Source organism: Peromyscus eremicus, chromosome X (assembly GCF_949786415.1).
Source record: "Peromyscus eremicus chromosome X, PerEre_H2_v1, whole genome shotgun sequence".
In the NCBI taxonomy this organism is placed as follows: Eukaryota; Metazoa; Chordata; class Mammalia; order Rodentia; family Cricetidae; genus Peromyscus; species Peromyscus eremicus.
This window is the reverse complement of record NC_081439.1, coordinates 13,008,447-13,034,232: the sequence shown is the minus strand read 5'-3', so window position 1 is coordinate 13,034,232 and position 25,786 is coordinate 13,008,447. Positions and strand designations below refer to the sequence as shown.

At 41.5% G+C, this 25,786-nt stretch overlaps 1 non-coding gene across 1 annotated transcript; it reads right to left on the bottom strand.

Annotated features, from left to right (window-relative positions):
- Positions 1-12,092: 12,092 nt before the first annotated feature.
- Positions 12,093-12,197, bottom strand: LOC131900363 (U6 spliceosomal RNA). The gene has a single exon (XR_009376244.1). It is a non-coding gene; the product is annotated as a U6 spliceosomal RNA (small nuclear RNA).
- Between the last annotated feature and the right edge of the window lie 13,589 nt (positions 12,198-25,786).

The window sequence follows — 25,786 nt, the reverse complement described above, 5'->3', positions numbered from 1 at the left end:
GCTACCACAATTTCTTTTTTTTTAAAGATTATTTATTTATTATGTATACAGAAGAGAGTGCCAGATCTCATTACAGATGGCTGTGAGCCACCATGTGGGTGCTGGGAATTGAACTCAGGACCTCTGGAAGAGCAGTCCGAGCTCTTAACCGCTGAGCCATCTCTCCAGCCTGCTACCACAATTTCTATGAGTTATATGTACATAAGTCTTCTTGCGTCTGGAGGACACTGTTTCTTTGGTTTCATCCATCCCCTTTGGCTCTTATACTCTTTCTGCCTCCTCTTCTGGAGAGTTCCCTGATCCCTGAGGGGAGGGGTTTGATGAAGCCCCCTCATTTGGGACTGAGACTTCACCCCTCCTGACTAGTGTTCATAGTACAAAAAGGTACTCTGCACGCTACCAGAGGAGAAGGGCAACCGTCAGCCCAGCTACAAACCCTGCAATCTACAATGGTGAGCTGCCTGCAGGATATAGTGGTGAAACAGGGGCGTAAACATTGTGGACATAAGCAACCACTCTCTGAGTGGATTTAAGGCTCATTCCATGAGATGGAACCCATACCTGACACTGCTCAGGGAGTTGAGAAACCTGAGACTAGACAGGCGGTAGACCTAGGAGAAAACCAAATTGCATTATTCTGCTAAGGTAACATAGCAATAAAATGACTCCTAATGCTATTCTGCTATAACCATACAACAGTGCCTCTCTCAGCCATCATCAAGCTTCCTCTTGTAGTAGACAGAAACTAACACAAAGACCCACAGTTGGACACTGTTCAGAGAGTGATAGGTTTTGTAACTCTCATTTTCGTTTGAAGTACCATCCTGTTATATGGGTATGTCACATTTAGTTGATGTATTTACCAGTCAGTGAACATGTGGGTTGTTTCTCCAATTTCCCTATTGTGTTTATTGCCTCTATGAATATCCATGCACAGGTATTTCTTTTTCTTTTTTTTTAATTAAGAAATTTTTTATTCATTTTACATACAACCACAGATCCCTCTCTCAACCCTCCTCCTGGTTGCCCACAAGCCTTCCCCTCCAGCCCACCCCATCCCTTCCTCCGAAAAGGTAAGGCCTTCCATGGTAAGTCAGCAAATCCTGGTCATGCACAGGTATTTCTTTGGAAGCTGGCAGCATCTGCTATTACCAGGTGATCTTTCATCCAAGTAATTACCAGAACTCGTAGTACTTAGGTTCTGAAATCAAGTGATATTAAAAAGGCCAGGTGATATGGCCAACATTGAACTTGGTGTGGATCTATCAATTCTGATTGCTGCTTTGATTCTGATATCCATTGCATTGTCCTTGCTTACCTTATATCTGATGGCTGAGTGCTGCTTCCAGAAGCTACCATCTGGAAACCCAATTACTCTCATTGTATTTACATTTCCTGATTCACCAGCTGCAATGTCCATTGTAATATCTGGCTTATAGAGAAAAAAAGATCATAGAATCTTTCAAGGTCACTATTACTGTTGGAATTTGAATGTTCTTCAGAGGATCATGTATGTCCTTAGTGTTGCTCCCCAGCAAGCAGTAATATTTTGAGCATGGATCCTTTAGGAGGAGGGGCTTGACTGCTGGAAGTAGGCCATTGGGGTGGGCTTCTGAAGGTTACAGCCCAGCCTCTAGTTGTAACCCCTTCCTGCTTCCTTGTCAGCCACCATGTGAAGTGTCCTCTGTCATGAACTGAGCTATACCACCATACCTTATCTATCATGGTAGACTCTGAACCTCTTAAAGTATAATCCAAAATGTCATTCCCTCAGATGTTTCTATCAGGTATTCTGTCTCAGCAGTACCAATGTAACTAATGCAAATATTTTGGTTTTTCTTGTTGTGCCCTGGGCGCGAGACCCCCAGAGAGACCACCAGAGACACGAACTTACTGAAATGCAAAAGCAAGGTTTATTGAAGCAGTTCAAGCTGCGGCAGGGCCCTCGGTCGAGCACCCCAACACGGTGGAGGCTAGAGGAGGTGCCTGCCCCTCTGCAAGCTCAGTTTTTAAAAGCAAAAATCATAAGGTTACATCATTTAGGGGTGCTAGTACGGGTACAATTCTGATTGGCTCAAGTTTTAGGGGCTTTCTAGAATTTCGGTGTTATCTTACTTTGTAGTTTTAACTGATTGTTTGTCAAACTTTATAGACTACCTCCGGCATTGGGGTTTTCTGTGGTTAATCAATTGTTACCAGATAGTCTTTCAAACATCCTGACTTTGTACTTTGACTACCTCCGGCATTAGGACATTCTATGGTTAATCAGTTGCTACCAGATAGCTCTTCAAGCATCCTGACTTTGTCCTGGGACCTATGTCAGCAGTTCTGAGAATCTTGAAACTCGGGCCTGTTTCAAGCTGGAGTGAGGGGCTTGCTTGAAATGGGAGTGCTTTGGTTCTTCATTTCTCACAGTATTAGAAAAAGTTATCCTTTCCTCTATATTGAGCCAAGACAGACCTGGCACTCCTAGTTTTCTTGCTGTGGGCCACCCTTGGTCCATGTTCCAGCGGGTAAACAGTGAGACTCCTTACTCTGAGTCTACATTAAATGCAATGCTTGTGCTAAGTGAGTGTATAACCATTTGGGAATTTATGTATATCTAAATTCATCTCATTTGCCACCATTATCCCACACTCTTGTTTGTGGTGGTGGTGTGGTATTAAGATCTAGCTTTGCTGTGCGGCCTAGTCCAGCTTTGAATTCACAATCCTTCCTCAAGCTCCTAAGTGCTGGGATTGCAGGCAGGTATCACCATGCCTTGTTCATACCACACTCTTAATACCGTTCCCACACATCCTCCTTAGGAGATTTATCTTTTGGAGTATAGTAGGCCATGTTTTATACCTTACCTTTAGAGAGCTTTGGAGGCACAAAAGATGTAAAAGTGAGGGGGTTATGCATTATTCCTCTGTGGCATGAGAGAGACACTGAGGCCCAGCAGCTTGTGATAGTGCTAAATTCACTGTGAGAAGGGCTGTAGAGGGCACAAGACCCTGAGAGTTCATTGCATAGAGGGGTGAATGTGAAGCCTGGGTTGGGTGGAGATCCATGCTATTTAAAAGTGTGAACCCCATGAAATATCTACCAAGGGTAGCTTCCTACAGGGAGTGGGATCAGTTCAGAAGAGAGTCATATGTTACAGGCAGCACAGCTGAAGGGACTGAGTCTTCCAAGCCATTGGGAACTAAAGTTGCAAATAGCAGATACAGAGCTACAGGATTGGATAGTTGTCCTACTAGGTTTCAATCTTGCTCTGGTCCAATATTTCCTCACTCTTCTCTCATTCCTTTATTTTGGAATGGGAATGTGTATTCTGTGCCATTTTATATTCATTGTATAAAATTTGCTTTTTTATTTTACAAAGGGTCTCAGGAGAGACCTTGATTTTTTCAACAATATTGAGACTCTGAAAGACAATGGAGTCTTTTGGAGTTGACTAAATATATTTTTCAATATGAGATGGCCATGAGCCTGTGTGAGTCAGAAACTAGAATGTAGTAGTTTGAGTGAGAAATGTCCCACATAGACTCACATATTTGAACACTTGGTTCTTGGTTGGTGGTACTGTTGGAAGAGTTTATGGTACATTTAGGAGATATAGCCTTGCTGGAGGAAATCTATCACTGGGCGTGGACTTTGAGAGTTTGTAGCCTCACTTGTAGTTTCTTCTCTCTTCTTTGTGTTTGCAGTTGATGGTGTGAAATTTTAGCTGTCTTCTCCTGCCATGCATCCCCAGCCATTATGAACTCCTCTGGAGCCATAAGCCAAAGCTAAACTCTTCTTTTCCCATTAAGTTGCTTTTGGTCATATGATTTTTTTTTTCTGAGACAGGGTTTCTCTGTGTAGTTTTGGTGCCTGTCCTGGATCTCGCTCTGTAGCCCAGGCTGGCCTCGAACTCACAGAGATCCGCCTGTCTCTGCCTCCCCAGTGCTGAGATTAAAAGTGTGCACCACCACCGCCCGGCTGGTCATGGTGTTTTATCACAGCAACAAAAAGTGAAAAAAAATAAAAATACAATTTTTTTTTCTGTCAGGTCATGCCATGAACTGCGAGTGCTATTTTCATTACAGTATATAGTTGTAAGCAGATTTAAATTTAATAATGAGGGGGACCCTGCAGGTGGTCATGGCAGACAAGGAAGTGAACTGTGAAGAGGTGAGAAAGAAAACTCGGTTTAGATTGACTTCATCAACCTGGATCAAGACTTTGGGGAGTCTGATGCCAGGAAGTTTATTCCCAACAAATTTAAACACAGTACAATTTTTTTTAAAGTTTCCTGGTATAATAAATCCCTGGTGCGGTGCACAAGGAAGTGTAATAATATAGAAACTCAACTCAGGATACATGTCATTTCACCCAGAAGATGAGCTCTAGAGATAGCTACCCATATTAGCTTAAGGGCCTGGGGAAGGATCTGGCCTGGTCTTAGTCATACAGATAGTATAGAGGGCTATTATCTACCTCTGGTTCTGGTTGTGGGGACCTGGGGGAGCCTCTGGCTATACAGATAATGTGAGGGTAATTTAGATTGTTGTCTCCAGTCCTGGTTGTGGGAGCTTGTGGAAGCCCTGGCTGAAAGGGTCATTTAGATTACTAGTCACCTCTGGTTCTGGTTGTAGGAACTTGATATGACCTCTCCCAACAGATAACACAAATGCCAAACTCTTAATCACCTCAAATTCCAAGCTTTCTAAATGGAAGAACAGGTTTAACATCCATTTCTTTGGGGAGACAATCCTGTGTGCTTAACATTCCTGGTTTCTCTGTAGTTCTGGGGGTAGAAGGACCTTCATGCTGTGCTCCCGATATAAAAAGATTATGAATGCCCATGCACTAATTCAGAAAACTTATTCTCAGCATTGTTTGTCTAGAACCACTCTTGGTCCCATGCTTAGCACTATCCAGAGAGAGAGAGCTCACAGAGGAGATTCATAGTTGGTTATAAGGATTCGCTTCATGTTGTGAGAAAGGAAGAATCCCACCAGCTGCCCTCTGTAAGTTGGCAGTCCTTGGAAACTGGTTGTGTTCTGTGGCAGATGGATGATGTCAGCAGTTGGGCAGAGAAAGTAAAGTGTCCATCAGTTTTTGTTCGGTTCAGTTTTGGAACTGATTGGATGGTACCTGTTTACAATGAGCAGGGAAGCCGTTGCATTCTCTATGTCAGTTTGAGTACCACGTTCATTAAGAAATATTCTTATAGACACTCTTGAAAATAATTTTTTTTTAAATATTTCCAGACAGGTTTCTCTGTGTAGTTTTGGTGCCTGTCCTGGATCTTGCTCTGTAGACCAGACTGGCCTCGAACTCACAGAGATCCGCCTGCCTCTGCCCATGCCCCTCGGACCCCTCAGTGCTGGGATTAAAAGTGTGCACCACCGCTGCCTGTCTGGTCATGGTGTTTTATCACAGCAACCAAAAAGTAAAAAAAAAAATAAAAATACAATTTTATTTTCTGTCAGGTCATGCCATGAACTGCGAGTGCTATTTTCATTACAGTATATAGTTGTAAGCAGATTTAAATTTAATAATGAGGGGGACCCTGCAGGTGGTCATGGCAGACAAGGAAGTGAACTGTGAAGAGGTGAGAAAGAAAACTCGGTTTAGATTGACTTCATCAACCTGGATCAAGACTTTGGGGAGTCTGATGCCAGGAAGTTTATTCCCAACAAATTTAAACACAGTACAATTTTTTTTTAAAGTTTCCTGGTATAATAAATCCCTGGTGCGGTGCACAAGGAAGTGTAATAATATAGAAACTCAACTCAGGATACATGTCATTTCACCCAGAAGATGAGCTCTAGAGATAGCTACCCATATTAGCTTAAGGGCCTGGGGAAGGATCTGGCCTGGTCTTAGTCATACAGATAGTATAGAGGGCTATTATCTACCTCTGGTTCTGGTTGTGGGGACCTGGGGGAGCCTCTGGCTATACAGATAATGTGAGGGTAATTTAGATTGTTGTCTCCAGTCCTGGTTGTGGGAGCTTGTGGAAGCCCTGGCTGAAAGGGTCATTTAGATTACTAGTCACCTCTGGTTCTGGTTGTAGGAACTTGATATGACCTCTCCCAACAGATAACACAAATGCCAAACTCTTAATCACCTCAAATTCCAAGCTTTCTAAATGGAAGAACAGGTTTAACATCCATTTCTTTGGGGAGACAATCCTGTGTGCTTAACATTCCTGGTTTCTCTGTAGTTCTGGGGGTAGAAGGACCTTCATGCTGTGCTCCCGATATAAAAAGATTATGAATGCCCATGCACTAATTCAGAAAACTTATTCTCAGCATTGTTTGTCTAGAACCACTCTTGGTCCCATGCTTAGCACTATCCAGAGAGAGAGAGCTCACAGAGGAGATTCATAGTTGGTTATAAGGAATCGGTTCATGTTGTTAGAAAGGAAGAATCCCACCAGCTGCCCTCTGTAAGTTGGCAGTCCTTGGAAACTGGTTGTGTTCTGTGGCATGAGCACCAGTAAAGGGCAGATGGATGATGTCAGCAGTTGGGCAGAGAAAGTAAAGTGTCCATCAGTTTTTGTTCGGTTCAGTTTTGGAACTGATTGGATGGTACCTGTTTACAATGAGCAGGGAAGCCGTTACATTCTCTATGTCAGTTTGAGTACCACGTTCATTAAGAAATATTCTTATAGACACTCTTGAAAATAATTTTTTTTAAATATTTCCAGACATGTTTCTCTGTGTAGTTTTGGAGCCTGTCCTGGATCTTGCTCTGTAGACCAGACTGGCCTCAAACTCACAGAGATCCCCCTGGCTCTGCCTCCCGAGTGCTGGGATTAAAGGCGTGAGCCAACACCGCCTCGGCTTTTGGAAATAATCTTAATCTTGGCACTTAATATTCCAGTCAGTTTGACACATTAAATTAGTCACCATCCCGTTGCTCATTGTTTATTCTCATAGATGTAAGTGTTGTATAAAAAGGGGATAGGGAGGCTTTACTCAGTGTAGGTGACTGCCTAAAGCCTTCTTCACCTCCCTTCATGGGCACAGGAAGTACAGCCTCTGTTGCCCGAGCCAGGGATGCTGAGAAAGAAAAAGCATTCCCTCCTCAAAACTGTAATCACTTGGAATTTTAACTCCAGTGGGTAGGAGGAGAAGTGCCAATATTAGTTCCTCAGAGGAAATAAGAGTTTTACTTGACTAGTGGCCAAGGAAGGGATTTTCTTACTGATACTTGAGTTCTAACTCCATATACATTCCCTATCTGTTCTTGTATATCATCTCCTTTTTATATGTGAGCACTTGAAATCTTAATCATGTTTCTTAATTAAAGTGATCATATTTGTACTTTTAATTATTATTTTCGTTACCATATGATATGTCATTGTGCCATTTTCTGTTCTTTTCTTTTCTTTCTTTCTTTCTTTCTTTTTTTTTCCAGACAGGGTTTCTCTGTGTAGTTTTGGTGCCTGTGCTGGCTCTCGCGCTGTAGACCAGGCTGGCCTCGAACTCACAGAGATCCGCCTGCCTCTGCCTCCTGAGTGCTGGGATTAAAGGCGTGCGCCACTGCCGCCCGGTGGTCAGTGTGCCGTTTTCATGCAGATGTCATTATACTTTCTACTCATTCACCCTCTCGGCCACTGCCCTCTTCTGTCACCTCCCTCCTTTGCTAGTCCCATTTAGCCTCAAAAGTATTTCCTCTTTATGCTTTCCTATCACATACTTTTTTGTTTTATTTTTATTTTTATTTTGTTGTATCTGTGTGTATGTTTGTATGTCTGTGAATATATGCCATGTGTGTAGGTACCAGTGGAACCAGAAGTGGGTGTCAGGTCCTCTGGAGCTGGAGTTCCAGGTGGTTGTGAGCCACCGCTGGCTATGGGTGCTGGGAATGGAGCCTGCATCCTCTAGAAGAGCAGCAGCACCCTTCAGCACTGACCCGAATCCCAGGAACCTTTCCCTAAATGAACTTTTTCTCTTTGGGAAGAAATGGGAGCCAGGACAGGAAGCAGGACAGGCCTGGGAGCAGATCCCCAGGCAGCGCCTCAGGGCGCTCTAAGTTTATCCCTGCTTCGCGCCCCGGGGTGTTTGCAGAGAGTGGGCAAGGGTACAGTAGCACTGGTTGGGAACCAGGACCCCTCAGTTCTAGGGAGGTGGGTGGTCCTGGCTACCGTAATAGACTTGGAGGTCAGATAAAGACTCCTGCTTTGTCACCCTGGCCCTGCTTTTCTGCGCCTTGAGTTTCCTCTCAGTCAGAGTGGGGAAAATAGCATTGTCTGTGTAAGGGGAGATGCTCTATCACATACTTACCATTGCCCTTTCTTGTTCCAACCTTCTTCCATTTTATGTCTCTTCCTTCCTTTCTGCTCACAGTCCCCTTTCTACTTTCATGTCCTACACACACACACACACACACACACACACACACACACACAAAACATATGTTACATATATGTAACATGCATATATGAGATACTTAAACAAATTAATGATTTCTCTAGCTCCAGCCATATTCATGTGAATGTCATAATTTCAGTTTTTTATACTTTATAAACTTCCATTGTGTATATATACATCACATTTGCTTTATTCATGTGTTGATATACCTCTAGAGTGGTCCTATTTCCTGGCTGCTCTGAATAATGAAGCAATAAACATGAATATGCAAGTATCTCGGCAATGTGCTGACTTCAAATGAGTCATTTGGGTATACACAAAGTAGTGGTATAGCTGAGTCATAATTCTTTCTTTGGCTCTTCTCTTTAGGTACCTCCACACTCCTTACCGCCATGACTGCACCAGCTTACATTCCCACCAACAGAACATAGAGCTTCTCTTTTCCTACATGGCGATTTGTTTGTTTGTTTGGTGAGACAGAATCTCTCTGTGCAGCACTGGCTGGCCTGGAAAACTATGTGTGCCAAAATAGATTTGAACTTACAGGCCTACCTCTGCCTCCCCAGTGCTGGGATTCAAGTTGTATGCCATCAGGTTTGGCCTCAATACAGTTTTAATTTACTTTCCCTGATGGGTAAGAATATTGAAATGTTTTATAAATATTCTTTGAGTGTTTGTATTCCTTCCTTTGGGAACAAATTCAATTTATTAGCATATTTATTAATAGGATTATATGATTTTTATTAAACAATTGTAAAGATTAATTTTATTTCTGGGGCTAGAGAAATAGCTGAGCAGTTAATAGCATTTGGTACTCTTGCTGAAGACACAGGTTAAGTTCCCACCAATCACAACCACCCAACTATAGTGCCAGGGATTCCAATACCCTCTTCTGTTCCCTGAAGGCACTAGGTAGACATATAGTGCACATATATTCATTCAGGCAGAACACTCATACACATAAAGTAAGAAGAAATCCATGCTAAAAAACTTTTTAAAAATCTATTTTATTTTAAAATTATGTGTATGTGTTTATCTGTGTGTATGTGCAAGTAAATGCAACGTCCCACAGCAGCTAGAAGAGGGCATCAAATCCCATAGAGCTGGAGTTACAGGTAGTTGCCAGCAACATGGCAAGTGCTAGGAACTGAACTCCTGTTCACGTAACTGCTGAACCAAGTTCCAAGTTCCATGATACAGTTTTTGTTTGTTGGTTTTTGTTTTGTTTTCTGGATTCTTGTTGTGTTTGTTTTCCTTTTATCGAAAATAGATTATTTTCTCACACAGTATATCCTGATTATAATTTCCCCTCCCTCTACTCCTCCCACGTCCTTCCTACCTTCCTTCGTATCTGGATCTACTCCCTTTCTGTCTCTCATTTGAAAAGAACAGGCTTCTAAGAGTTAACAAAACACAATAAAATATAATAATACAAAACAAAAACAATCATATCAAAATTGGACAAGGCAAGCCAACAGATGCAAAAGAGCCCAAGAGAAGACAGAAAAATTTCAGAGTCTTTTCTAGATTTTAAATATTAATCCCCTCTCAGATATATGGTTTTGAAAGATTTTTTCCTATTCTCTAGGCTGTATATTCCTTCTGTTGATTATTACTTCTGCTTTACAGAAGCATTTTAATTTCATCCACTCCTCTTTTTTTTCTATTTTGAGAGTTATTTGCCACACTATTCGTAGTCCTTTTATAAAGTCCTTGCTTATGCTCATATTTTAAGTGTTGTGCCAATATTTTCTTTCCTCAAGCAGGTTCAAAAGTGCTAGTCTGTGGTGATATTGTGTATGAAATAAAGCTTGCCGGAAGATCAGAGGACAGAACAAGCCACTAGATTAAACAGAAGCCAGGCAATGGTGGTGCACACCTTTAATCCTAACACTCAGAAGGCAGAGGCAGGCGGATCTCTGTGAGTTCCAGGCCAGCCTGGTCTATAGAGTAAATTCCAGGACAGGCTCCAAAACTACACAGAGAAACCCTGCCTCAGAAAAAAAAATCCTAACACTCAGAGACAGAGATCTGTCTGCATCTCTTTGAGTTCAAAACTCCATGAGATTGACTCAGTCTAGGAGAGAAACAGAGCCAGGCAGTGGTGGCACACACCTTTAATCCCAGCACTTGGGAATCTCGTGGCTTTAATCACAGCACTTGAGATCTCATGCCTTTGCTTGGGAAGCACACATGCCTTTAATCCCAGGAAGTGATGGCTGGGTAGAAAAGGGTATGTAAGGCATGAGGAGATAGGAACTAGAGGCTTTTTCAGGCTGAGGAGTTGGTGGCTGTGGCTTGTTCCTTTGTCTCTCTGATCTGTCAGCATTACCCAATATCTGGCCCCAGCTTTTTTATTAAAAGACCATTTAAGATTCAGGATACACCATCTTACATCAAGGTTTTGATCCAGTTTGAATTGGTTTTTGTTCAGAGAGAGTGATAGGGATCTATTTTCCTTCTTTTACATGTGGATACCTGTGTTTCCTAGTACAACCTGTTGTAAAGGCTTTTTGATAGTGTATATTTTCAACATATTTGTCGAAGACTAGGTGATGGTAACTGTATGGGTTTATTTCTTGGTTCTGTATTCCATTTCACTGGTCTACGTGTCTGGTTTTGCACATTTGGCTCCAGTGTGTTAAGATTACGTATTATGATACTTCCAGCATTGTTCTTTGTGCTTATGTTTTCTTCAGATGTTCAAGGCCTTTTGTGCTTTCCTGTGAAATTTAGATTTGTTATTTTGGAATTCTGTGGAGAATATCATTAGCATTTTGATGTGGATTGGTCTGAATCTCTAAGACTTTTAGTAGTCTAGTTATTTCACAATATTAATTCTGACAAGGAGTGAAATGGGAATCCTTTCCATCTTCTAGCGTCTTCTTCAATGTTTTTGATGATAGAGTTTACCAGATAGGAAGCTTGGGTTGACCATTAAGGGTCTTAATTATAGGATCATGTTGTCTGCAAATAGGGATAATTGACTTCTTGCTTTCCTATCACTGTCTCTTTTATTTATTTCTGTCTTATTTCTCTACTGAAGATTTTGAGGATTATATTGAATAAGAGTGGTATTCTTCATCTCATTCATGATTTTAGGAGAAATGCTTTGAGTTTCTTCCTAGTTAGTATAATACTTAGTATAGGTTTGCCATATAAAAGCAATTGTATGTTGAAAGTATGCTCCTTTGGGACTTGTATCATGAAGGAATGTTGAACTTTGTCAAGGGCTTTTTCGTATCTCTTATGTGATTTCTACCTAATGCTTTATGGTCAGTCTTGTTCCTTTTTCTAAGATTGTAAGATTCATTATTAGACTATTTATGTGAGATCTATCTGCAAACTTTCCTCTTAGAACTGCTTTATCTGAATCTCAGAGGTTGTAGTAAGTTGAGATTTGATTTTCCTTTGGTTCTAGGAATTTTTAAGTTTTTCTCCCTGATTTCTTCAATGAGCTGAAAGGTCATTCAAGAGTTCACTATTTGGTCTCTATGTATTTGTGTCCTTTCTTTAACTTACCTTGAAATTGATATGATAAAATACAGAGATTTTTATCCTTTTTTATTTGTGAAGACATGCTTTCTGTCCTCAAGTGAGATCTATTTTAGAGATAGTTCCAAGAGTTTCTAATGGATTGAATAGTCTCTGTTAAGTCCATTTGATCTATTGTATAGATGTATTGTATAGTTTAACTCCATAGTTTCCTGATTGATTTTTAGTTTGGATGACCCATCTAAAGAAGAAAATGAGGTTTTGAATTTGCATGTCATCCTTGCGCAGGGGCTATGCTAATCTTCTCTGTATCATTCGAAAATGGGGTTTTGAAATTGCCGACTTTTCTTATAACAGGTCCTATCACATTTTATGTGCATTAGTGTTTGCTTTATGACATCGGGAGCCTCAATATTTTCTGCATATGTATTTACAATTGTTGTGTATTCTTTATGCATTAATTATCCCTTTTATTTATATATAGCTCCCTTATTTGATACCAGATATCACAATAGCTACATCAGCTTGTTTTGGGCTTTCATTTGCATGGTAGGTTGACTTCTCTTCTTTCATTCTCAGTCTGCAGGTCTCTTTGCTAGTGCAGTCTGTTCCTTGGAGACAACAGGTAGTTAGTTGGACTGTTTTCTAACTCAGTATTTCTGTTTCTTCATTGATACTTCATCCTTGGTTAGAATTTGGTGCTCTTCATTGGCGAGTCAAGAGCATTCACATATGTGGTGAAAGTTTACATATATTTCCTAATTCCTATAATTTTGTGAGTTTCCTTTTCTGGTCAGTTGGATTAGTGTTGGTTTCCTTTTTCTTCTATGAATATTAAGGATTTGCTGTTTTACTATGTTGAACAACATATTTTCCTTTGAGTGTCTTCTTCAGTGTTGGGTTGGTGGTCATAAAATCTTTTAGTTTATGCTTGTTTGGGGAATGTTATTGTATCTCTTTCTGTTTTAAATGATAGCTTTGCCTCATATAGCAATGTTGGTTGGAAATGATTTACTTTTCGTAGCTTAAATTATATTGTTGCATACTTTTCTGACTTTTGGGGTTACTGATGAAATATCTGATATTATTCTTCTGTCTTCGCTTTAGTGAGTTAGTATTTTCCACTATAGGTTTTAACATAATGTCTTTATTTTGTATTTTTGACATCTTGAGTAAAATGTGTTTTCATAACTAACTTATTGGGAAGACACAAACAAATGTCTCTGCATCCTTGACCAGCACCAACAATAGACCAAAAGTATGATATTATCAAAATCCAACTCAGTGACAGCAATGAGTTTATTGTGCTTATTTATAGAACATGGGTGAGATGTTACTTACCATAGGTTACACCCAAACAACAGAATCACTGCAAAGCTCTACTCCATCCTGGATGGTGACCTCTTGGGAGCTACATCATGGAGTCCCTTTTCAATTAACATTCCACTTTCTACATAGTGTAACATCTCCTAAAGTCACTCTCAGGTAGGGGAGTGAGTAATATCTAGAATTCCAGGTGACAGGCTATTGACCCTCCCTCGGGAGTATCAATAGTTCATTACAATTGACCACCACTGTTTTGTTCTGCTCTAGATGTCATGGTTATCAGGGAAAAGTCCAGGATGGCATCTATTTTTTCCTGGAAGAAAAAGCACTGTATAACATGTACCATGAGTAAATTCTTCTCTCGTCATGCCTGTTTAGGGTTAGTATTTTTGTGATGGCTAATCTTGGTTGTCAACTTGACTACACCTGGAATTAACTAAAAACCCAAGTCACTGGGCACATCTATGAGGGATTTACAGTTAATTGGATCATTTGAGGTCTAAAGACCTTCCCTAAATCTGGGCCATACCTCCTCATGGCAGCCTAGACAAAGGACATGGAAGAAAGCTTTTGCTCTTTGCCTGCTTGCCCCCAGTCTCACTTCACTGGCACTAGAGTCTACTTCTTGGGGATTCAGATGTGTAGTGAAGACCAGCTGAGACATCCAACCTTGTGGACTAAAAACTGCTGGATTCCTGGACTTTCCGTTGTTAGACAGTCATTGCTGGACTAGCTGGACCACAGTCTGTAAACCACTCTAATAAACCCCCTTTGTGTGTGTGTGTGTGTGTGTGTGTGTGTGTGTGTGTGTGTGTGTGTGTGTGTATGTGTGTGTGTTCTAGAGAACCCTGACTAATACAGATGTCCATTTCTTCCTCTTGATTTTGAATGTGTTTTGAAATGTTGGTCACCTAGTTTCTTAAGGACCATCATGTTTGCATAAAATGTCCAGGATAACTCTGAGATTCAGAAAGATTTTAGGGTAAAAGCTGAGAATGTTGATTCTCAAAGTAGCACTGTGAAAGCCAAAGTTACGTTTTAAGTTTTAATTACTATGCCAAAGAGATCCATGAAACAAAATGCCTCTGATCTACAAGCCCCTTGCCCAAGGATAGATAGTTCCTGAAATGCTGGAGACTATTGTTTATGGGAGATAACAAGTCACATGTTTTTATTCCCCTAAACAAGTTAGTTTGACCCATCTGTGGGCAGGAGGTTCACAGGCTGGAGGTACATCAGGATGTGTGCTTGCTCCTGATTGGACCTGACAGGAAATGCAATGAATTATGGGTTTTCCTTCTTAAGCTGCTGCGTGTTCTGGGCCATTTTCCCAGGAACCTGGGTACGGACCTGGCCTGAGCCCATCCACCTGGCCAGTATTTAGTTAAGACTTGCTTCAAAATTGACTTTAAACTGTGGTAGTGGTCTTTTTCTCAATTGGTCGAGTTAACAGCACCTAAAACTGATCCAAAACACATATTCAGGTAGTTTTTCAAAAACAAAAGAATTATGTATAAATATGAGGAACAAGGTTTCCAAAAGGGAAAAAATGTCGGGAAATAAACCACCATCTGGTACTCTAGTTAGCTTTATGTGTGATAAATACTGACTTGTAAGTATTTGGAAAAATGGAGGGAAATATTTCTACCTCCAAACTGGTTTATCTTGTGTGCTTAACAAGGACCTGGCCAATACAATTTTTAAAAATCAAATAGGTGGCCTGCTTTAATTAAAATGTAGAATGATCTGAAAAAGGAAAAGCTTAAAATTGGTAATTCATAATAAAAATAACTCTTCAAAAATAACCAAATGTTAGTTAAATTATATCCTAAAATTAAAATTAATTAAAAATATTTTTTAGAGTTTATATCAAAACTCAAGATAAATTCTAAAATAACTCCCTGCTCATCTCTTTGACTGTAGTTCTTTATCTCTGACTTAGTTTTCCTTGAACAGTTTTTTTCCTCCATTTAACTCTGATGCTTCCATTTAAAAATGTCTTCAATATACAATCCTGTTTTCAAATTCATTCCAGCATTAAAAACAAACAAATAAAAAATCTCGCTTTGGCCTGAATGGAAGTTCCCACAGCTTTGAAGAACTCCCCAGGCTGGAAAAGATGATAGCATGAAGCTATGTCTGTGTCCCCTCAAATCAATCCTGGGGATTTTTGCTTGGACATGTATTCAAGATAAGTTTCTCTGTCTGTCATTTGATTTATTGATCCTGTTAAATTTGGGGTATGTTCCTTTGCTTCTGTTTTTGTCACCAAAAATGCACTAAATATTTAAATTACACTGACACCAGAAATAGACATTTCCTAGACTCATCCATACTCTGCTCCTGGGTCATATGTAGTAAAGCATGACTTTCCATCCATACTCTGCCCCTGGGTCATATGTAGTAAAGCATGACTTTTCTGACTATCTGACTCTTAAAAGAATGGACTTCAAAGGATATAGGTGTCTCCTCAGGAGTCTCATGCTGGCAAAAGGAAGGGTTACCAGCTAGAGGGTCAACATGGCTCCCTGAAAGAATTTTAAACAATTCTGGCAACTTATCAAACTGCCTTGCTGGATGAGACTAAAATCTAGATGATGATGGTGATGAGTCAGTGGTGCGTATCACCACACCTTTACCAGGACTGCTTGGATGTGTATATCCTTGACCCTCTATTTAAAATTTGATCTTACTTCAGGGCCCTAAAGATGGACTTGGGGAGGTTCTGGATCACTTTGTCCCTCTTCCCAATGTGACCTCATTAAAGAAATCTTTTTATACTTCCCACTTTTAATTTGGCTCTTTTAATTGATCTTTGGGTTACTAATCTTTTCTCACATCTTAAAGAAATAAAGATAAGTTTTCTAGCCCTGGCAGACTCTGGAGGACCAGCACAGCTCAACCCCAAGTCCCTAGACTTGGGGCAGGAAGAATTCACCCACAAGCACTGGCACCAGACTGTCAGCACCATTATGCTCTCTCAGCAGAATCATCTCACCAGTCCAGATATCTAGTCTAGATAATGACTTTTGTTTGAAGTTTCATATTGTGGCCCAGAACAGAAGACAGGAACCTGCACAGCACCAGTAAGACTGAGCAGGAGACAAAGATCCACATGACATTTGTTCCAAGGCTCTCTGCCCTGGGCCTGGGAGAGAAAACACAGGCTCACCCGACACCTGATAGACTATTATGGTGAGAAAATATATGGTGGGGTATGGGGGAGAGAGAGAGAGAGAGAGAGAGAGAGAGAGAGAGAGAGAGAGAGAGAGAGAGAGAGAGAGAGATTGATTCATGTCTTGTAGAGAGAGGCAGATCCAAAATGGCAGGGCAGTGAGGAACAGACAGAGGTGGTTAGCCTCCTTGCTACCCGGGCCATGGTGCTGTTCAGGACTGAGCTGAAGCCAAGGGTCATGTCTGTTCCTATGGCCCTCCTGCAGCCATGGTCTGTGTTGATGTCCTTGGCTCCTGTTACCACTGAAGACCAAGAGCTGCAAAGAGTTGGCTCCACCCCTCACCGGCTGCAGCACTGGAGAGAGCAAACGGGTCCTGTACCTCACCTGGGCAGCACAGTGGAGCTGACCCTGTTGACATGGATGTAGGTGAACTGGCCCCCAGAATCTGAGCATGGGAGATCTGGCTGTGCCCCTCATCTGCCATATGGTGGTGTGGACAAGGGGGATATGTCCTCCCCTCCCACGCCCCTTACCACCTGTGGCAGGTGGGAGAGCTAGCCCTGAGGTCAGGAGAACCAGTGAGCTGGCCCAGCATCTCATGGGCTGCAGCATTCAGGAAAGCAGGCCCTGCACCTCACCTGCACAACTCAGTAGAGCTGACCCTACTGGTGATGGTACAGGAGAGCCAACCCTGAGGGTGTTAGTGTGGGAGAGCAAGCCCTATTTCTCATCTGTCAACCTCCCCCCACCCCGCGCCCCTCAATACCTACAGCACTCAGGAGAGTAGGCCCTATACCTCACCTTGGCACCATACTAGTGCCAACCCTGCTGGTGGGGGAACATGTGAGCCTTCCCTGAGGTCGTGAGAGTGGGAGAGCTGGCCCTACACCCCTTGTCTGCCATGTGGTGCAGGGGAGAAGGAAAGATAACCTCTCCCCTTGCCACCTGCAGCAAACTAGGGAGCTGCCCTTGCCCCTCACTAGATGCAGAACTAGGGAGAGTGGGCCCTGCACCTTGCCTGGGCAACACAGTAGGACTGACCCCATTGATGGAGACATGGGTGAGCCAGCCCTGAGAACATGAGTGTGAGAGACCTAGCTCCACCCCCATCTACCATATGGTGGTGTGGACAACAGAGAGAAGCCCCCTATGCCCCTTGAGACCTGTGATAGGTGGGAGAGCAGTCTCTGAGGTCACTAGAGAGAGCTGGCCCTGGAGCACTAGAGAAAGTGGCCCCTATACCTCGACTACGCAACATAGTAGAGCTGGCCTGGTAGTGTAGATGTGGGTGAGCTGACTCTAAGGACAAGCTGGGGCAATACTGGAGAGTTCACCCTGGTGTTGACAATGAAGGAAAGCTGGTGGGCTCATTAACCCAGCAACCACCCACACACAGAAACAGAACTATGAGTTGGCCCACCCCATCTATGATCTGCTGGAGCATGTGAAGAGGTTGGTCCTGCAGACCCAAAGTTACATGATCTCCATGACACAGGACAACAACAGGATATCCAAGAGGAGCCCCAGTGAGGGCCCAGTATTGATGAAAGATCTCAAACCAGACCAATGACTCAATGCAATGAAAACTTGCAAGTAACAATATATGGACTAAAGGACTATGTGACTTACTGTGTCACACTACAGCTTCCACAATGAGATTTTTTCTTTCCTTTTTCTCTTCTCTTTAAAATGTTATCTTGTTTTGTACTGGGGGGTTAGCAAGGGTAGAGGGTAGATGGAAAGAGATGGGAAGATGAGTAGGATTGAAATGCATGATGTGAAATCCACAAAGAATCAATAAAAAGTTAAATTTGAAAAAAAATAAGAATAAACTTTCTACCACTTTTTTTCTCAACTAGGTTCACCTAATTTCATGTAATTGTGTGTAGTGGGTAGCCATTCCAGCTTTGATCTAGAAGTTCCAACCCCCATTGAGACTTCGGCAAGTGTCACGCCTACAAGGCAGGGCCAAGGGAGGTGCCTGGAGACCCGAGATCTGGATCGGAGTGCTCTCTCTGGTCCGGGACCCTGGACGGTGGAGGTGGGCCAAGCAGAGCTCCAGAGAACACCGCTGGACTGTGATACACCTTCCCCAGACCCCGCGACCTACCTATCCCTTCATTTGTAAGTTACACCATTAAATAAATCTCCTTTTAACTACGTAAAGTGGCCTTAATAATTTCACCAATAATTGTGTCATATGTGTCTATGATAATTGTGTTTATATGGTTTTGGTTGTTTTCATGTTTTTGTCAAAAAGTTTTTAAAAAATAAACTATGATCACTCCAGTTCTTTTTTAATTCATTTTTGTGATATACTACAATTATTATTATTAGTTTTGAGGCATAACCAACTAAAATGTACATGCAGAATCACAAATTTAAATATTGTGGTCATTTATTAAGACCTGATGGACAGGTTGGGGCGCACACTTTTAATTCCATCACTGAGGAAGCAGAGGCAAGAGGACCTCTATGAGTTTGAGACCAGCCTGCTCTACAAAGCAAGTTCCAGGACAGCCAGGACTACACAGAGAAACTCTGTCTTGAAAAACCAAAGGAAAAAAAAACAAACAAACAAAAAACAAAACACAAAAAAAAGGTGACATGAGATAAAACTTGTAAGGACTAAAAGCATGGCTTTTTCTCTTGAGTTTCCTCCCATCTCTCTCGCGTGGCTCAGAGAAATAAATACAGGAGTCCAGAATAGCTGGGCTCATGAAAAAGGGAAAGGGGAGGTGGGAGGTGAACTCATGGCCTCAGGCACAGTAGACTAGTACTCTGCCTTGCAGCCGCGCACTTACGCGCAGCAAAACCTGACTAAACGGGCTTATGAAGCTGCTGTGACGTATGTTAACGACTCCGGAAGTCAGGACTTACAATGTAGCTAGATCCACTTCCACGGACCCAAGACTCAGAATCGGTTAAAACTGCCCTCCTAGCATGAACCCACAGTTCTCAAAACCACAGTAAACTGACTGTTAAGGGACCCAACACTTTGAGAACTCCCCTAAAAAATCCACCTTGTGACCCAACTGACCGTTGGTGGTGTTGATCACGTGAGGAACGTCAATCATCTCTGCAAAGCCATGGAATGCTTAGGTCCAGGACCTGACACATATCACCTCCTCAATAAATGTCTGTGTTCTGTAGATGTTCTGTGTAAGGTCCTGTGTGGGAGACAGGTGAGAAGATTGAAGAAATCACCGGGTCCATCACTACTGGATATTTGGGTATTTGGAGCCATAGGAACAATAGCTGCTGTAATTTTTTTTAATGATTTATTTATTTTTATTTTGTGTGCGTTGATATTTTTGCCTGCATGCATGTCTGTGTGAGGATGTGAGATTCTCCAGAACTAGAGTTACAGACAGTTGTGAGTTGTCCTGTGGGTGCTGAGAATTGAGGTCCTCTGGGAAGAGCAGCCTGTGCTCTTAATCACTGAGTCATCTCTCCAGCCCTAGCTGCTGTAATCTTAAGCATCCTTTATTAATTTTACTTTTGGTTGACATATTTGCATTTATATGGGATGAGGAACATATTTTGGTTCATTGGCTAATGATACATAAGATTCTTTGGGTTTGGGAACAAAAAAGCTCAAAAACAACTTAAGAAAAGCAGGGAAATCAGGTGGTGAAGGGAATCGAACACCGGGAATCGAAACTAAGCCTTCCACATGGAAACCCAGAACTCTGCCCCTAGGCTACATTTCCAGGGGGCACGGCGGTCTCTCAAAAGGCATAAAAAAGACTATGACCCAGGCTAAAGAGTACTAGTGGAGTCCAGGCTGATAACCTAGCTAAACCCATTTCCACAGACCTAAAACTCAGAACACTGTACTTCTAGCTAAAGGACACTAGGGTACAAATAGTTAGCAATGAACTGTTTATCTAAAATAGAAGAAGCTTAAATGTGCTGATCTTACAGGTTCAAGACACACAGTATCTCCAGTCCCCCATCCTTCCTCACTTCACGCCTCACCTTCACAGTTTCTAGGTCTCCATTCTGACTTCCCGCTCATTCATTGGATATTCATGGCCTCTCCAAACCACTGGTGCAGGTTTTTTAATCAATCTTGGCTGTACCTCATAATCTCTCCATCTACGAAATTTGTTTTAAAAGTGCCAGTATCGTGCAGGGGCAGTGGTGGGGCGCGATTCTGATCTGAGCACTCGGGAGGCAGAGGCAGGAGGATCTCTATGAGTTTGAGACCAGCCTGCTCTACAAAGCAAGTTCCAGGATAGCCAAGACTACACAAAGAAACCCTGTCTTGAAAAACCAAAAAACAAAAAAAACAAAAAACAAAAAAAAAAAAAAAAACCCCAACAACAACAACAAAACACAAAAAAGTTGACCTGAGATAAAATTTGTGAGGTCTAAAAGTATGGCTTTTTTCCCCTCAGTTTCCTCCCATCCCTCTCCCATGGCTCAGAGCCAAATACAGGAAGCCTGAGGAGTGAATTGTGTGAGGGAAATAAAAGATCGGGAGAGAGCAGACTCATGAAAAAGGGAAAGGGGAAGGGGGAGTTGAACCCGGGGACCCAGGCATTGTATCCCAGTACACTGCCCTAAGGCCACACAACCAGGCTTGGCAAACATTGCCTAAACGGACTTATGAAGCTGCTGTGACGTATGTTAACTGAAGTCAGGACTTAGAATGTAGCTAGATCCACTTCCACGGACCCAAGACTCTCAGAACCGGTTAAAACTGCCCTCCTTGCGTGAACCTACAGTTCTCAAAACCACAGTAAACTGCCTTTTAAGGGACCCAACACTTTGAGAACTCCCCTAAAAAATCCACCTTGTGACCCAACTGACCGTTGGGGGTGTTGATCACGTGAGGAACGTCAATCATCTCTGCAAAGCCATGGAATGCTTTGGCCCAGTACCTGACACACATCACCTCCTCAATAAATGTCTGTATTCTGTAGATGTTCTCTGTAAGGTCCTGTGTGGGAGATAGGTGAGAAGACTGAAGAAATCACCTGGTCCATCGCTACTGGATATTTGGGTATTTGGAGCCATAGGAACAATAGCTGCTGTAATTTTTTTTAATGATTTATTTATTTTTATTTTGTGTGCGTTGATATTTTTGCCTGCATGCATGTCTGTGTGAGGATGTGAGATCCTCCAGAACTAAAGTTACAGACAGTTGTGAGTTGTCCTGTGGGTGCTGAGAATTGAGGTCCTCTGGGAGGAGCAGCCTGTGCTCTTAACCACCGAGTCATCTCTCCAGCCCTAGCTGCTGTACTCTTAAGCATCCTTTATTAATTTTACTTTTGGTTGACATATTTGCATTTATATGGGATGAGGAACATATTTTGGTTCATTACCTAATGATACATAAGATTCTTTGGGTTTGGGAACAAAAAAGCTCAAAAACAACTTAAGAAAAGCAGGGAAATCAGGCGGTGAAGGGAATCGAACCTAAACTCTTCTACACCGGAACCCAGAACTCTGCCCCTAGGCTACATTCCCAGGGGGCTTTGCGGCTTCTCAAATGGCATAAAAAAGACTATGACCCAGGCTAAAGAGTACTAGTGGAGTCCAGGCTGATAACCTAGCTAAACCCATTTCCACAGACCTAAGACTCAGAACACTGTACTTCTAGCTAAAGGACACTAGGGTACAAATAGTTAGCAATGAACTGTTTATCTAAAAATGGAAGAAAGAGGCTTATTTGTGCTGTTCTTACAGGTTCAAGACACACAATATCTCCAGCCCCCATCCTTCCTCACTTCACGCCTCACCTTCACAGTTTCTAGGTCTCCATTCTGACTTCCCGCTCATTCATTGGATATTCATGGCCTCTCCAAACCACTGGTGCAGGTTTTTTAATCAATCTTGGCTGTACCTCATAATCTCTCCATCTACGAAACTTGTTTTAAAAGTGCCAGTATCGTGCAGGGGCAGTGGTGGGGCACGATTCTGATCTGAGCACTCGGGAGGCAGAGGCAGGAGGATCTCTATGAGTTTGAGACCAGCCTGCTCTACAAAGCAAGTTCCAGGATAGCCAAGACTACACAAAGAAACCCTGTCTTGAAAAACCAAAAAAAAAAAAAAAAACCAAAAAAAAAAAAAAACCCAACAACAACAACAAAACACAAAAAAGTTGACCTGAGATAAAACTTGTGAGGTCTAAAAGTATGGCTTTTTTCCCCTCAGTTTCCTCCCATCCCTCTCCCATGGCTCAGAGCCAAATACAGGAAGCCTGAGGAGTGAATTGTGTGAGGGAAATAAAAGATCGGGAGAGAGCAGACTCATGAAAAAGGGAAAGGGGAAGGGGGAGTTGAACCCGGGGACCCAGGCATTGTATCCCAGTACACTGCCCTAAGGCCACACAACCAGGCTTGGCAAACATTGCCTAAACGGACTTATGAAGCTGCTGTGACGTATGTTAACTGAAGTCAGGACTTGCAATGTAGCTAGATCCACTTCCACGGACCCAAGATTCAGAACCGGTTAAAACTGCCCTCCTAGCATGAACCCACAGTTCTCAAAACCACAGTAAACTGCCTTTTAAGGGACCAACACTTTGAGAACTCCCCTAAAAAATCCACCTTGTGACCCAACTGACCGTTGGTGGTGTTGATCACGTGAGGAACGTCAATCATCTCTGCAAAGCCATGGAATGCTTAGGCCCAGTACCTGACACATATCACCTCCTCAATAAATGTCTGTATTCTGTAGATGTTCTCTGTAAGGTCCTGTGTGGGAGATAGGTGAGAAGATTGAAGAAATCACCGGGTCCATCACTACTGGATATTTGGGTATTTGGAGCCATAGGAACAATAGCTGCTGTAATATTTTAAATATGATTTATTTATTTCTAGTTTATGTGCATTGGTATTTTTGCCTGCATGCATGTCTGTGTGAGGTTATGGGATCCTCTAGAACTGGAGTTACAGACAGTTGTGAGTTGTCCTGTGGGTGCTGAGAATTGAGGTCCTCTGGGAAGAGCAGCCCGTGCTCTTAACCACCGAGTCATCTCTCCAGTCCTAGCTGCTGTAATCTTATGCATCCTTTATTAATTTTACTTTTGGTTGACATATTTGCATATGTATGGGAAGAGGGACATATTTTGGTTCATTACCTAATGATACATAAGATTCATTGGGTTTGAGAACAAAAAAGCTCAAAAACAACTTAAGAAAAGCAAGGAAATTGGGCGGTAAAAGGAATCAAACACTGGGAATCGAACCTAAGGTCTTCTACACCGGAACCCAGAACTCTGCCCCTAGGCTACATTCTCAGAGGGCGTCGTCGCCTCTCAGATGGCTTGAAAAAGACTGTGACCCAGGTTAAACAATAATAGTGAAGACTGATAACCTAGCTAAAATCGTTTCTAAAACTCAGAACACTGTACTTCTATCTAAAGGACACTAGGGTACAAATAGTTAGCAATGAACTGTTTATCTAAAAATGGAAGAAAGAGGCTTAAATGTGCTGATCTTACAGGTTCAAGACACACAATATCTTCAGCCCCCATCCTTCCTCACTTCACGCCTCACCTTCACAGTTTCTAGGTCTCCATTCTGACTTCCCGCTCATTCATTGGATATTCATGGCCTCTACAAACCACTGGTGCAGGTTTTTTAATCAATCTTGGCTGTAGTTCATAATCTCTCCATCTACGAAACTTGTTTTAAAAGTGCCAGTATCGTGCAGGGGCAGTGGTGGGGCGTGACTCTAATCTGAGCACTAGGGAGGCAGAGGCAGGAGGACCTCTATGAGTTTGAGGCCAGCCTGATCTACAGAGTGAGTTCCAGGACAGCCAGGGCTACACAGAAAAACCCTGTCTTGAAAAACAAAATCTAAACAAACAAACAAAAGACCTGATAAGTACTACTTTAAAAATTTGGGTACTCTAAACATCTTAAACCCATTACAATTATATCTTTGGATGTATTAAATGTTTCATAAAACTTAAAATTCTAATTGTTCATATAAAACATTTGTTAGAGTCATAAGATTTCATTAAGCCATAAATTTTAATGTTTTACATTTAGATTTTGATAAGCACTTCCTCCCAGAACAGATTCTAGATATATATTTACATAAATTTTTATCTCATTATATAATTGATAACATAAAATTAATATGTTTTCTTCAAAATATTCTTAATATAAAATTGTTAAATGTAATATATTTTATTAAAGGTGGAATATACATAAATTAATAGATATATATTTACCAACGTTCTCTAAGTTGTTTCCTTTTCACAATGATTATTATAGAAAATATAATAACAACAACATTCAAAATCTTGGTTCATAAAAGATTATCTTATGTATAATTACGTATATTTATAAACTGTCTACATGCAACTGGTTTTTTTTCATAATTTGCTTAGTAACAAATTGACTTATAATTAAGTACTCATGGAAACTTAAGTTATCAACTTGGGCCAGTTTCTTTTTGGCTCATACTGAAACTAAATTTTATGGAACAAAATCATCACAAACGACCAAAAGTGTATATTTAATCAATGTACCCACATAGATAAAACAAATAGAGATGGCTACTGGTCCTAATTTTTTCTTTAAGACCATTACCATGAGTTTTTAAATTTAATTTTTTAATTTATTTTGAAGAATAAGTTTTACATAACCATAAAATTCTAGCTAAGATGTTATCTCCTCAATCCATCCCAATTGCGGCTCTACTACATAGTCTCTACTGCTTGAAGATGTAAATTAACTTTAAGAGTCGATTACTCCTACATCAGGATTGTTTTTCCTATGGGAATAGATCATAAACTCTTTATTCCGAAGATTAAGAGGATAACGTTTATCTGTGCTTTTAGACATATTTTTCTCTACATATGACTGCATATAAAAATACAAAGATTTGCAAGACTTTGAGAGGCCGGTTTAATCACTACTGCCTCTTTAAAAACAAATGAAGAAATGGTTTTTCTGAATCTTTATTGTAGCCAAGAAGAGAAAACCCTAAGTATTTTTTAATTGTCACTTTAAAAACCTACTTTTGAGGTTTATACCGACATCTTAGAGCTTACAGATCACCTTATTGTGTTCTATCATAATTATATGATTTTAAAATGATTCATTTTTTTATTAAAGAACAGGAATATGCTGTGGGATGTTCTGTATGGCAAATGTGTTGCTAATTAGTCAATAAATAAAACACTGATTGGCCATTGGCTAGGCAAGAAGTGTAGGCAGGACAAGGAGGAGAATAAAGCTGGGAAGTGGGAGGCTGAGTCAGAGAGACACTGCCAGCCGCCATGATGAGAAACAGCATGTGAAGATGCCGGTAAGCCACGAGCCATGTGGCAAGGTATAGATTTATGGAAATGGATTAATTGAAGCTGTAAGAACAGTTAGCAAGAAGCCTGCCATGGCCATACAGTTTGCAACCAATATAAGTCTCTGTGTTTACTTGGTTGGGTCTGAGCGGCTGTGGGACTGACAG